This window comes from Dermacentor silvarum, chromosome 8, assembly GCF_013339745.2.
Source record: "Dermacentor silvarum isolate Dsil-2018 chromosome 8, BIME_Dsil_1.4, whole genome shotgun sequence".
NCBI lineage: Eukaryota > Metazoa > Arthropoda > Arachnida > Ixodida > Ixodidae > Dermacentor > Dermacentor silvarum.
The window spans coordinates 168650750-168662758 of NC_051161.1; the positions used below are offsets into that span (position 1 = coordinate 168650750).

Genomic DNA, 12009 nt, shown 5'->3' on the forward strand with positions numbered 1-12009 from the left:
ACTAAAAGGCACGTTCACAAAGGCCAAGCAAAAGACAGTGGGGCGCCAAAAGCAGATGATGTCTCGTGGCGTAAAAGCTTTTGTCACTGCCGCCTTCACTGCTTCGACATGCGCGTGTGCTTTCTGTTACTATTTCTACAAGTCGAGAAATCCTGGACATCGACTTCTGCTGTGAAGCTGACTCTGGGTCGACGCGGTCGACGCAACCCTATGGGAAGTATTTTTAGGGGCGAAGCTCCTTAGGGTGTGGGTCTGTCCCTCCTCTGTAGTATGTGGTAGTGGTAGTAGTTAGTAGTAGTAGTCGTCGTAGTAGGTAGCCACGTCTACTTTTATGAAAAAAAATTCCGAAAGTTGTGTCCTTAGCGCGTAATCGAACCAGGGACCCCTTGCTTCCGAACGCGCGGCGCTAGCCACTACGCCACGAAGGGCACATGGACACACGCACCACGATGACAATAAATACCCAACATTAACGAAATACTGCGCGTTTCTAACGCGTTTGTGTTAGCGCGTTACGGCCCGTGTAAGAAGCTGGTGTAAGACGCTGTGGCATCTCCGCCTTACCCCCGTATTCATAAACGCTCCTCGACTTGAACTTGACTTGCCACCGCCTTGGGCAGCGTGTTCGAAACGCGTTGAAGGCGGTGGCAAGTCAAGTTCAAGTCGAGGAGCGTTTATTAATACTGGGGTTATACTCTCTCAGCAGTCATGTGATGGCGTCGGCAAACGCGGTGCACGTTCCGGCATGTGTAAACGGCTGCGTAAGACGCGGTGGCCTCTCCCCCTTACTAGAGAGTACTGAACGTTTCTAACGCGTTTGTGCTAGCGTCCCCTTAAGCGGGAGATCCGATGATTCCCTCCGGAGCTTCGCCCACTCATCATCATTCACCCCGTGGATATGCTGTGATTTAAAAAAAATTATATGTGAAGCATTTCTTGGCGAACGTTTGCTTCTTTGACATCATCTATCTATCTATCTATCTATCTATCTATCTATCTATCTATCTATCTGTCCGCCTATGTCTTTGTGCTCTCACGGTCGTCATGTTAACTTGGTATGTACCAAAGTTGGCCTACTAGGAGAAGAGTATATGACGAACATAAATGATATACCAGGACGTGAATGTCGTGACATTCGTGTCATGTAGGTCATGAAACAGCCACCTACGTCTTGGTGTTCTCATGGTCGTTTCGTTAACTTGGTAGGTACCAAAATTGGTACGGTGTGACAGGAGTGTATGACGAACATACGTGCTAGGTCATGACATAAATTTCATGACATGCTGTCATGTAGGTCATGACAACGACCCAGCGAAAAATAACTCAAGAACCACTGGAACGGGTTCGGACGTGGCTACTAAGTGAAGGAAACACTAAAGGATGCTGGTAGAAGTCCTAGCCATGAGCATGACCCAGCGAAAATGACAATGACTCAACGAAAAAAGTTTTACTCGCAAAAACTACAGGAATGGGTTCGGACGTGGTCACTAAGTGAAGGAAACACTAAAGGATGATGGCATAAATCATGGTCATCACCATGACTGAGCAAAGATGACAATGACTCAGGGTAAAAAGATTAACACTCAAAAACCATAGAAATTGGTTCGGACGTGGGCACTTAGTGAAGAAACATTAAAGGATGATGGTAGAAATCATAGTCATGACCAAGACTGCGCAAAAATGACAATGACTCAGCGAAAAAAGATTAACATTCAAAAACAACATAAATGGGTTCGGATGTAGTACTAAATTAAGGAAAAGGATAAAGGTTGACGGTCGAAGTCATAATCATGACCGTGACTGATCAAAAAGAACACTGACTCAGCGAAAAAGATTAACAATCCCAAACCACTGGAATGGGTTTGGACATGGGCACAAGTTAACGAAACGATCATGAGAGCACTAAGACGTAGGTGGCTCTGTCACGACCTACATGACAAGTATGTCATGAAATTCGTGTCATGAGTCCACAGGAGTCCCTTTAGCTACACCGCTACACCTAAGAGACCTTAAGGCAAAAGCCTCAGCCACGCTCATAACTATGACTTCGACCATAAACCTTTATCCTTCTCCTTCACTTAGTATCCACGTCCGAATCCATTTCAGTGGTTTTTGAGTGTTAAAATTTTTTCGCTGAGTCATTCTCATTTTTGCTGACTCATGCTCATGACTATGACTTCTACCACTGTCATTTAGTGTTTCCTTCCCTTAGTACCTACGTCCGAACCCATTCCAGTAGTTTTTGAGAGTTAAACTTTTTTCGCCAAGTCATTGTCATTTCCGCTAAGTCGTGCTCATGACTACCAGTATACTTTAGTGTTTCCTTCACTTCATACCTACGTCCGAACCCGTTACAGTGGTTATGGACGTAAAATTTTTCGCCGGGTCATTGTCATGACATGCATGTCATGACATTTATGTCATAACCTAGCACTTACGTTCGTCACACACTTCTGTCACACCGTGCCAATTTTGGTACCTCCCAATTTAACCAAATGAACATGAGAGCACCAAGACGTAGGCAGCTGTTTCATGACCTACATGAAACGCATGTCATGACATTCGTGTCATGACATATCAGTTATGTTCGTCTTATATTCTTGCCATAGTATGCCAATTTTGGTACATACCAAGTTAACAGAACGCAAAGATGTAACAGCACAAAGATGTAGGCGGCTAGATAGATAGATAAATAGATATATAGATAGTGTCAAAGTAGCAAATATTCGCCAAGAAATTCTTTGTATTTAAAAAGAAAACACAATTTTGTAAATTGCATCTAACATTTCTTATCCAGCTGGCAATATTGATGTATTATTCATGGCTGTTAAGTGAAAAACAAATATGTGAGTTGGACTTTTGCAGACTCCTTGTAGCAATATGTGAACCACAAATATGTGAGTTGGACTTTTGCAGGCTCCTTGTATACATTGCTACAAGGAGACTGCAAAAGTCCAACTCACATATTTGTTTTTCACTTAACAGCCATGAATAATACATCAATATTGTCAGCTGGATAAGAACTCAAGATGGAACTCAAGATAAGAATTCAAAGATGGAGGAGAGATCATGCTTGAAAAGCTTGCGGCCCTTTATACGCAATGCCTGACAACTTCAAGTGTACCAGAGACCTGGAAGAACGCCAACATTATACTTATCTATAAGAAGGGAGACGTTAAAGAATTGAAGAATTACAGACCCATTAGCTTGCTTTCTGTATTGTATAAATATTGACCAAGATAATTTCCAATAGAATCAGGGCAACACTTGACTTCAGCCAACCAAGAGAACAGGCTGGCTTCAGGAAGGGATATTCTACGATGGATCATATCCACGTCATCAATCAGGTAATTGAGAAATCTGCGGAGTACAATCAACCTCTCTATATGGCTTTCATAGATTATCAAAAGGCCTTTGATTCAGTAGAGATGCCAGCAGTTGACCCGCCGTGGTTGCTCAGTGGCTATGGTGTTGGGCTGCTGAGCACGAGGTCGCGGGGTCGAATCCCGGCCACGGCGGCCGCATTTCGATGGGGGCGAAATGCGAAACCCCCGTGTACTTAGATTTAGGTGCACGTTAAAGAACCCCAGGTGGTGCAAATTTCCGGAGTCCCCCACTACGGCGTGCCTCATAATCAGAACTGGTTTTGGCACGTCAAACCCTATAATTAAATTTTTTAAATTTTGCCAGCAGTCATGGAGGCATTTGGTAATCAAGGAGTACAAGAGGCGTACGTGAATATCTTAGCAAACATCTACAAGAATTCCACAGCTACCTTGGTTGTCCACAACAAAAGTAGAAAGTTACCTATCAAGAAAGGGGTCAGGCAAGGAGACACAATCTCCCGAATGCTATTCACTGCTTGCTTAGAAGAATTATTCAAGCTCTTGGACTGGGAAGGCTTAGGAGTGAGGATCAATGGCGTATATCTCAGCAACCTTCGGTTTGCAGTTGGCATTGTCCTATTCAGCAACAATGAAGACGAATTACAGGAAATTATTGAGGACCTTAATCGAGAAAGTGTAAGAATTGGGTTGAAGATGAATATGCAGAAGACAAAGATAATGTTCCATAGCTTGGCAAGGGAACAAGAATTCAGGATCGCCTGTCAGCGTCTAGAGTCTGTAAAGGAGTACGTTTATCTAGGTTTATTACTCACATGGGACCCTGATCACGAGAAAGAAATTTACAGAAGAATCAAAATTGGGTTGGAGTTCACACGGCATGCATTGCCAAATCCTGACTGGAAGTTTACAACTGTCGTTGAAAAGAATAGTGTACAATCATTGCATTCTACCGGTGCTAACAGATGGGGAAGAAACTTGGAGGTTAACAAAGAAGCTCGAGAACAAGTTAAGGACCGTACAAAGAGCGATGGAACGAAAAATTTTAGGACTAACGTTAAGAGACAGGAAGAGAGCGGTGTGGATCATAGAACAAACGGGGATAGCCGATATTCTAGTTGACATTAAGCGAAAGAAATGGAGCTGGGCAGGCCATGTAATACGTAGGATGGATAACCGGTGGACCATTAGGGTTACATAATGTATACCAAGAGATGGGGAGCGCAGTCGAGGTCGGCAGGAAACCAAATTAGATGATAGTAAATTAGTAAATTTAGTAAGTTAGTAAATTTGCAGGCGCAAATTGGAATACGCTAGCGCAAGACAGGGGCAATTGCAGATCGCAGGGAAAGGTCTTCATCTTGCGGTGGACATCAAATATAGGCTGATGATGATGATGATGATGATGATGATGATGATGATGATGATGATGTAACATTGCTATGAATTCATAGAAGCTATAAATTAATGCATAATATATGCCCGCTTTGGGTGTTCTAGAAAAGCAAGGGTGTTGACAGAATTGCAATATTTATTTTTGGCGGTTGATAATGTCGCGTAGCATTTCGTCGACGTGTAGCCTTATGGCCTCGCGTTCGCGCGCCGAAACTCGGTACGGGCTCTGACGGAGTGGGCAGACATATTCGTCGGCTATAATGCGGTGCTTGGCGACAGGGGTTTGTCGAACTTTTGAGGACGCGAGAAGCAGTCTTTGTATTGCAGGAGCAGAGCTTTTGGCTGCTCTTTCTTATGATTGGTAAGGTTCTGATTGACGTCGAAAGTTGGTTCAGGTACTACAGTCGTCGTTGCAGGTGCACTAGAATCCGTGACGGCGAAAGCACTGCTGGCTTGTACGATTTCGTCGATGTAGGCGACCGTGGTTGCCTTTGTTTATGTGCTTGTATTCGTGGCTGAAGTTCGTGAGCATCACTCTTGCTTTCCCTTCACGTGGCTCGGCTATCCCTGTAGCGACGCAAATTCCACGGTCGAGCAGTAAGTCATGCTTGCCCTCGATGACGCCCTCCATGTCTTCAGGTACTTCGGTACCGACGGAAATCATTACGCTGGAGCGAGGCGGAACGGTGACTTGTTCTTCTAGCACATTCAAGGCATAGTAACTCATGTTTGTATCCGGTGGTATCGCTTTGTGCGTTCAAAGCGTTATTGACTTGGACCTTAAGTGGATGACTGCAGCGTGTTGGTTTAGAAAGCCCATGCCTAGGATGACATCCCTAGAGCAATGCTGCCGGATTACGAAACTCGCCGGGTATGCGCGGTTGTTAACCGTGACACGTGCTGTGCAGATTCCAGCCGGCATTATTAGGTGGCCTCCCGCTGTCCCGATATCGGGTCCTTGCCAGGCCGTTTTCACCTTCTTCAACTTCGCGGTGAACGGGCCACTGAAGACGGAATAGTCGGCTCCAGTGTCGAAGAGAGCGGTGACGCTATGACCATCGATTAGCACGTCTAGGTCGGTAGACCGTCGTCTGGCGTCGCGGGTAAGTCGTGGCGTCGGATCACAGCTGCGTCGGCTTGCTCCGCCCCTAGTACGTCGCGTTGGAAGATCTTGCTGTGGCGAAGTGTTGTCGTCAAGGCTCTTGCCAGGCGACGTGCTGATATCTCGTCGTGATGATTCGGTAATCGTCGTCGTGGACGGAGGATCTTTGGCATTGGTCGTACAGCAATGGCACCTCCATCAGTTACTGCTTTTAGTTTCCCTGGTAAGGGTTGGGAGATTGGCCCTGGGTGGGACCGGTGTACTGACGGCGATACGGCGAGATGTTGTGGCCTGGTCACGGCGAGCGTGAGGGTCGTCGTGGTTGCCACTGGTCTCCGGCGAAGTAGTCGGCGATGTCGCGCGGTCGTTCGCCAAGCTGCGGACGTGGCGCGTTGACGGCGAACCCCCGTAGGCCCATCTCATGGTATGGGCATCGGCGATAGACATGGCCGGCTTCCCCACACTAATAGCAGAGCGGGTGGTGGTCGGGGGCGCACCAAATATCTGTCATCTTGTGGTAGCTGCGCTGGGCGACGGGCGGGCATGCTGGCGGCGGCGGTGCGCGACGAACTGGCGCGAGCGCGGAGGGACACCTTGACGGCGGGCGACGGCGCCGTAGGTCATCGCTTCCGTCTGGGGTTGCGGCGATTGCAGCTGCACATCGCGAACTCCAAGTGAGCGCTGAACTTCTTTGATGGTGTAGGCGATAGATGCCACTTGAGGCTGAGACGTCGGAAAGAGCTTCTGCACTTCCTCGGGAACGACCGGTCTGATGGTCTCGCGCAGGTCGTCGCTGCCAAGTGCTTGAACGTCAATGTTGTTCGCGGCCAGTGTTCGGCGCTTATATTCCCTTGTCCGCATGTCCAGCGTCTTCTCAATGGTTGTGGCCTTGGAAACAAATTCAGCAACAGTCTTGGGCGGGTTGCGTATCAATCAGGCGAAGAGACCTTGCTTGACACGCCTCATCGAGAAACGAACTTTTTTTCTCTTCTGGCATGTTGGGCTCGACGTGCTTGAACAGGTGAGTCATCTCCTTCGTAAAAATCGTGATGTTCTCGTTGGGCAGTTGCGCCCGGGCTTCTAGGAGAACTTCGGCCCTTTCCTTGCGCACAACGCTTGTAAAGGCCTGCCGGAAGCCGTGGCGGAACAGGTCCCATGTTGTCAAGGTCGACTCCCGATTCTCGAACCACGTCCTGGCGGCACCTTCCAATGAGAAGAAGACATGGCGCAGCTTGTCGTCGCTGTGCCAGTTAAATAGAGCGACCCTTTCATGCGTCTCCAGCCAGCTTTCCGCATCCTCAAATGTTGATCCGCGGAAGGTCGGTGGCTCCCGGGGGCGCTGTAACACAATCGGTGTAGGCCTCACTGGTGCTGCCATTGTTCATGCGGCCGTGGCCGTCCACTTCCTGGTTTTCCCGGGAAGAAGTCCGTACTCCGGGGGCTGGTTCGTAGCCTCAGGCTAGGTCGCTAGTTCTTGGCGACATTAGTGTCGTCCTCTAGTTTCGGGCTTGAATCGCGGCGTTGCGGGGGCGTTCGGTGCATGAACGCTCTAGCACCTCCACCAAATCTCACGTACTGGTGACGGTGAAGAAAGCAGTCGCGAAACTGTGAATGACGAGACGGACTTTTTACTGGGCGAACCTCTGCCCACAAAAGCAAGTTACACTCGAAGCACAACGATAGCGGCGAACACAGTCGCCGATCGTCAAAATCTGATCAGCGGCGGAACGCGTCGGCTTTTATACATGAGTCATCGAAGTTCCAGATTAATTCCTGGTACCCGCGTGTTTTCCAGAAAGTTCTAGACAATCGACGTCGCTCATACAATCAGATTACGTGAACGTCGGTGACAAGAGACAACAGATAGAAGCATCGATAACGTTCGAGAAACTTCAGATACATGCAGGCGCGTCCTATGCCTATCGATAACGTTTAACTATGGTTAGCCGGTGAAAAGCGGTCACCGGTGTAAGACAAACAGGGATACGTGTCAAGATATATATATATATATATATATATATATATATATTGTAGTGGGGAAGAGAGTCCGCAGCCATTTAGAGAGGATGACGAATTGCAGCAGCCCGGAGAGCGCGAGACAGCGACCACCGCTCTTGAGCCAAGGCTGTTCCGTAGCCCTAACTGCTTTCTAAATAAACTTGTCTAAATAAAAACAGCGTCGGTCGCTGTCTCGCGCTCTCCGGCTGCTGCAATTCGTCATCCTCTCTCAATGGCTGTGGACTCTCTTCCCCGCTACAATATATATATATATGTATATATATATATATATATATATATATATATAATATTACAGGCAATGTAGCCGCATTAGTAGAAGAGGAGGAGTGTTAGCGGAGGACACGAAGAAGAGAACGTTTCTTGCTCGTCCGAGGCTCGCCTTGAGGCCTGTTCAATAAACACCGTTTGTCTCGCGTCGTAACAGTTTTTGGAGGAAGGTGCTGGGTACTTGAAGTAACGACGGACCCGGAGCCATTTATTCTTCGCCGGAGTCGTCGCCTCGCTGGACTACCCCCTTCGCCTGTTAACATGACCAACGAAGGAGACGCTCGGGGACCGATACCTGCCGCTCCGGGATCAATGCCTGCTGGGACGTGGCGCTACTACCGAGAACCTCGGGTTTTCGCCGGGAGAGCAGGTGAAGATGTAGAAGAATGGCTCAGACATTACCAACGGGTAAGCAAGTCGAACTATTGGGACACCACCGACCAAGTAAACAACGTTGTCTTCGCTTTCACTGACACTGCCCTGATGTGGTTTGAGAACCACGAAGAATTATTAACAACGTGGGAACGTTTCGTTCATGACCTAAAGGAATGCTTTGGTGACTCGGACGCAAAAAAGAAACGCGCAGAGCACACCCTGGCACAGAGAGCACAGCTACCAGGGGAGACTTGCACTGGCTACATCGAAGAGATCTTGAAATTGTGCAAGCAAGCCAACGCAAGAATGTCCGAGGAAGACAAGGTCGGGCGCCTGCTCAAGGGCATAGCAGAGGATGTATACAATTTTCTGATCGGCAAGGACAGTCTCGCTTCAGTGTCTGATGTCATGAAGCACTGCCGTACGTTCGAGGCGCTGAAGATGCGCCGAATAACGCCAAAGTTTGGCCAATTGGCCAATGTTACCACTGTGGCCAGCATCGATATGAGCTCTTCATTTGACTTGGCGTCGACCATAGGACAGATCGGCCGCGAAGAGCTGGACAGGCACACCGAGACGAGACGTCGCCTGCCTGATGTCTCTGATGCCTCCTTTTCGCAAGCCCCGGCGGCTTCACCACCTTTGAATGGATGGCAACCGTCGGTCAGCGTCGCGAATGTATCAGAGTACCGACACACACCGGCATCGAGAGGCCACTACACTTCGGATACCCGATTTGAACATCGCCCTCGTTACGCACATTCCTCTGGACGCCCCACCACTGGCAAGGCTCCGCGTTACGACCCAGTCATTCGTCCTAGGCATGCAGACGTGTCTGACAGCTCTGAAGACTACCGAAGAAGCCGTCCGCTTCCGACATGCTACGTCTGTGGAGTTCTTGGCCATATATCCCGTTTTTTTGTCCTCATCGCCAAAGGTCTCCTTACGATCAACTTGCTGCCCCAGCGCCCAACGCCTAATGGCCTTCTATGGCGCAATCGCCTTCTAGCAGCAACTTTTGGCAAGGAAACATACGGAACCGCTCACCTGCCTCCGATCGTAGGTTGACGCCACCTCCTCTTCCTCGATTGCACCGGTCTCCTTCACCACGGCGTCGTTCAAGATCACCACCGCCGGAAAACTAGAGAGCGCGGCCAATGGAGGTGAGGTCGCTGGAGATTCGCTGCTGAAAGATATGCCTCCGCCTGTGTTTATGTTGAAGAACAAAGTGAAAGTCCTCGTTGATGGTGTGTCTACATTGGCGTTAGTGGACACAGGTGCTGTTGTCTCTGTGATGAGCCTCGCTTTCCAAAGGTTATTAGGACGCAAAGTGGTATTTCAATGGAAGCAAGTGGCAACATTTTGTGGCGTGAGCGGGGATTCGTTGCGGCCTGTTGGTCTTTGCACTGCACAAGTGTCACTGGGTGGTAGAGTTTTCACGACTGAATTTACAATCCTCCCCGTTCCTCACATGATGTTATATTAGGTATTGATTTCCTACAGATGTGCGGTGCCACCGTTGATTGCCGAACAGGGGAGATGTTTGTGAGTGGTGACATTTCTTACGAGCTCATGCAGCATGCTCCAAACGAGGATGGCGCATTTCATGCCTGTGAGGACACTCTCGTGCCTGCTTTGTCAGCTGTGTGTGTGCCGGTGGGCTGCGCTACTACCACTCATCGGGCCTTCGACGCCACAGTAGAGCCGGCGTACTTACCGTGCACGAAGAAGAATATATTTCTGCCACATTGTCTTGTGTCTGTTGCTCAGTGGCGCTGCAAATTATGGGTTGTCAACCCTTCAGGCGGAAACGCAGTGGTACCTGCTGGCATGAAGCTTGCTTCCTTCAAAGAGCACAGATCGACGCCAGTCGCCGTGCTCGCAGATGCTCCACATACACCAGTTGACGTCTGCTCGGAAGACTCGAAGATTCTGCCAATGATCAGCAAGTCGATCAGCATGGACGAGCGCCGTACATTAGTGAACGTCCTGACTAAACACTTAAGCATCTTCGACTTCGCCCAGGGCGATAACGCCACTCGCCCTCGACACTCGACACCGTATCGCCCGCAAACAAATGGGCTGACCGAGCGTACCAACCGCACACTGGTGAACATGTTGTCCATGTACGTCGCATCGGACCATAAAAACTGGGACGACATTTTGCCATTCATTACACACGCTTTTAACACAGCAAAGAACGAGACTACTGGCTACAGCCCGTTTTTCCTACTCCACGCTCGTCCGCCGCGTCACACACTGGACACCATATTTTCTTTCTCCGCCCACGACAATCTCACCATCGCCGAGACTCTCTGTCTCGCTGAAGAAACTCGACGCTTGGCCCGCATACGTACTCTGGCTTCGCAAGAGCGGTCAAAAGCACGGTACGACAGGCACCATCGGGATGTCACCTATTCTCCAGGGGATCTAGTCTGGCTGTGGTGTCCGGTGCGCAAACGTGGCCTGTGTCAGAAACTTCTTGCCAACTATACTGGCCCGTACGTTATTGTTGACCAGCTCAGTGAAGTGAATTATCGACTGGCGCGTCTCACCGCAACTGGTCGGTGCTCCGACAAGACTGAGGTTGTGCATGTCGCTCGTCTCAAGCCCTTCACACCGAGAACTTAGCTGACTTGCCCAGCGGGCTTCGTCTAGGAGGGGAGAAATACTACAGGCAATGTAGCCGCATTAGTAGAAGAGGAGGAGTGTTAGCGGAGGAGACGAAGAAGAGAACGTTTCGTGCTCGTCCGAGGCTTGTCCTGAGGCCTGTTCAAAAACACCGTTTGTCTCGCGTCTTAACAATATATATATATATATATATATATATATATATATATATATATAGTGACACGTATTCGTGGTTATCTTTCACCGGTGACCTCTTTTCACCGGCTAACCATTAAACGTTATTGCTAGGCACAAGACGCGCCCGTATGTATCGGAAGTTTCGCGAACATCCTCTCTCAATGGCTGCGGACTCTCTTCCTCACTACAATATATATATATATATATATATATATATATATATATATATATTGCCACGCGCCTTCAAGAGAGGGCTGACGACGTTTATTGAGAGCAGCTGGGCTCTAGAGAAAACGGCGGCGAGAGCGAACTATCGAGCGGGGCGGTTAGCACGCACACTTCTTTCTTCTTTTGAACTTGACCTGTTCCGACTACTACAGGTGACATTTCCCCCCTTCCTCCGAAAGAGCATCAGCTCGATGCTCAAAAAGTGCTGTGGGAGAGAAAAAAAAAAGAGAAAAAGAAAACACTCTCAATAAAGATGCTCGCGCACAGAACATAGTGAGAGCTACAGCAGCGTAGCTAGAAACAATTCTCTACCTCTCTAGAAACATGGAGCTAAGTGCATTAGGTGCAAATGGGAGCGTTAAAGTCACGAACGCGCAACGTAGGGCTTCATGCGTGCGACGTGAACTATGCCAGGGCTAGGTGGTTGTCTACGCCGCATTTGGGCGCCACTATCTGAAACGACTTCATAGT

The 12009-nt window shown here is 48.8% G+C and overlaps 1 protein-coding gene across 1 annotated transcript in view; it reads left to right on the forward strand.

Annotated features, from left to right (window-relative positions):
• LOC125947482 (uncharacterized) overlaps positions 1 to 12009 on the forward strand; it is a 107814-nt gene that overhangs the window by 57010 nt on the left and 38795 nt on the right. The gene's annotated exons all lie outside the window — the stretch shown is intronic.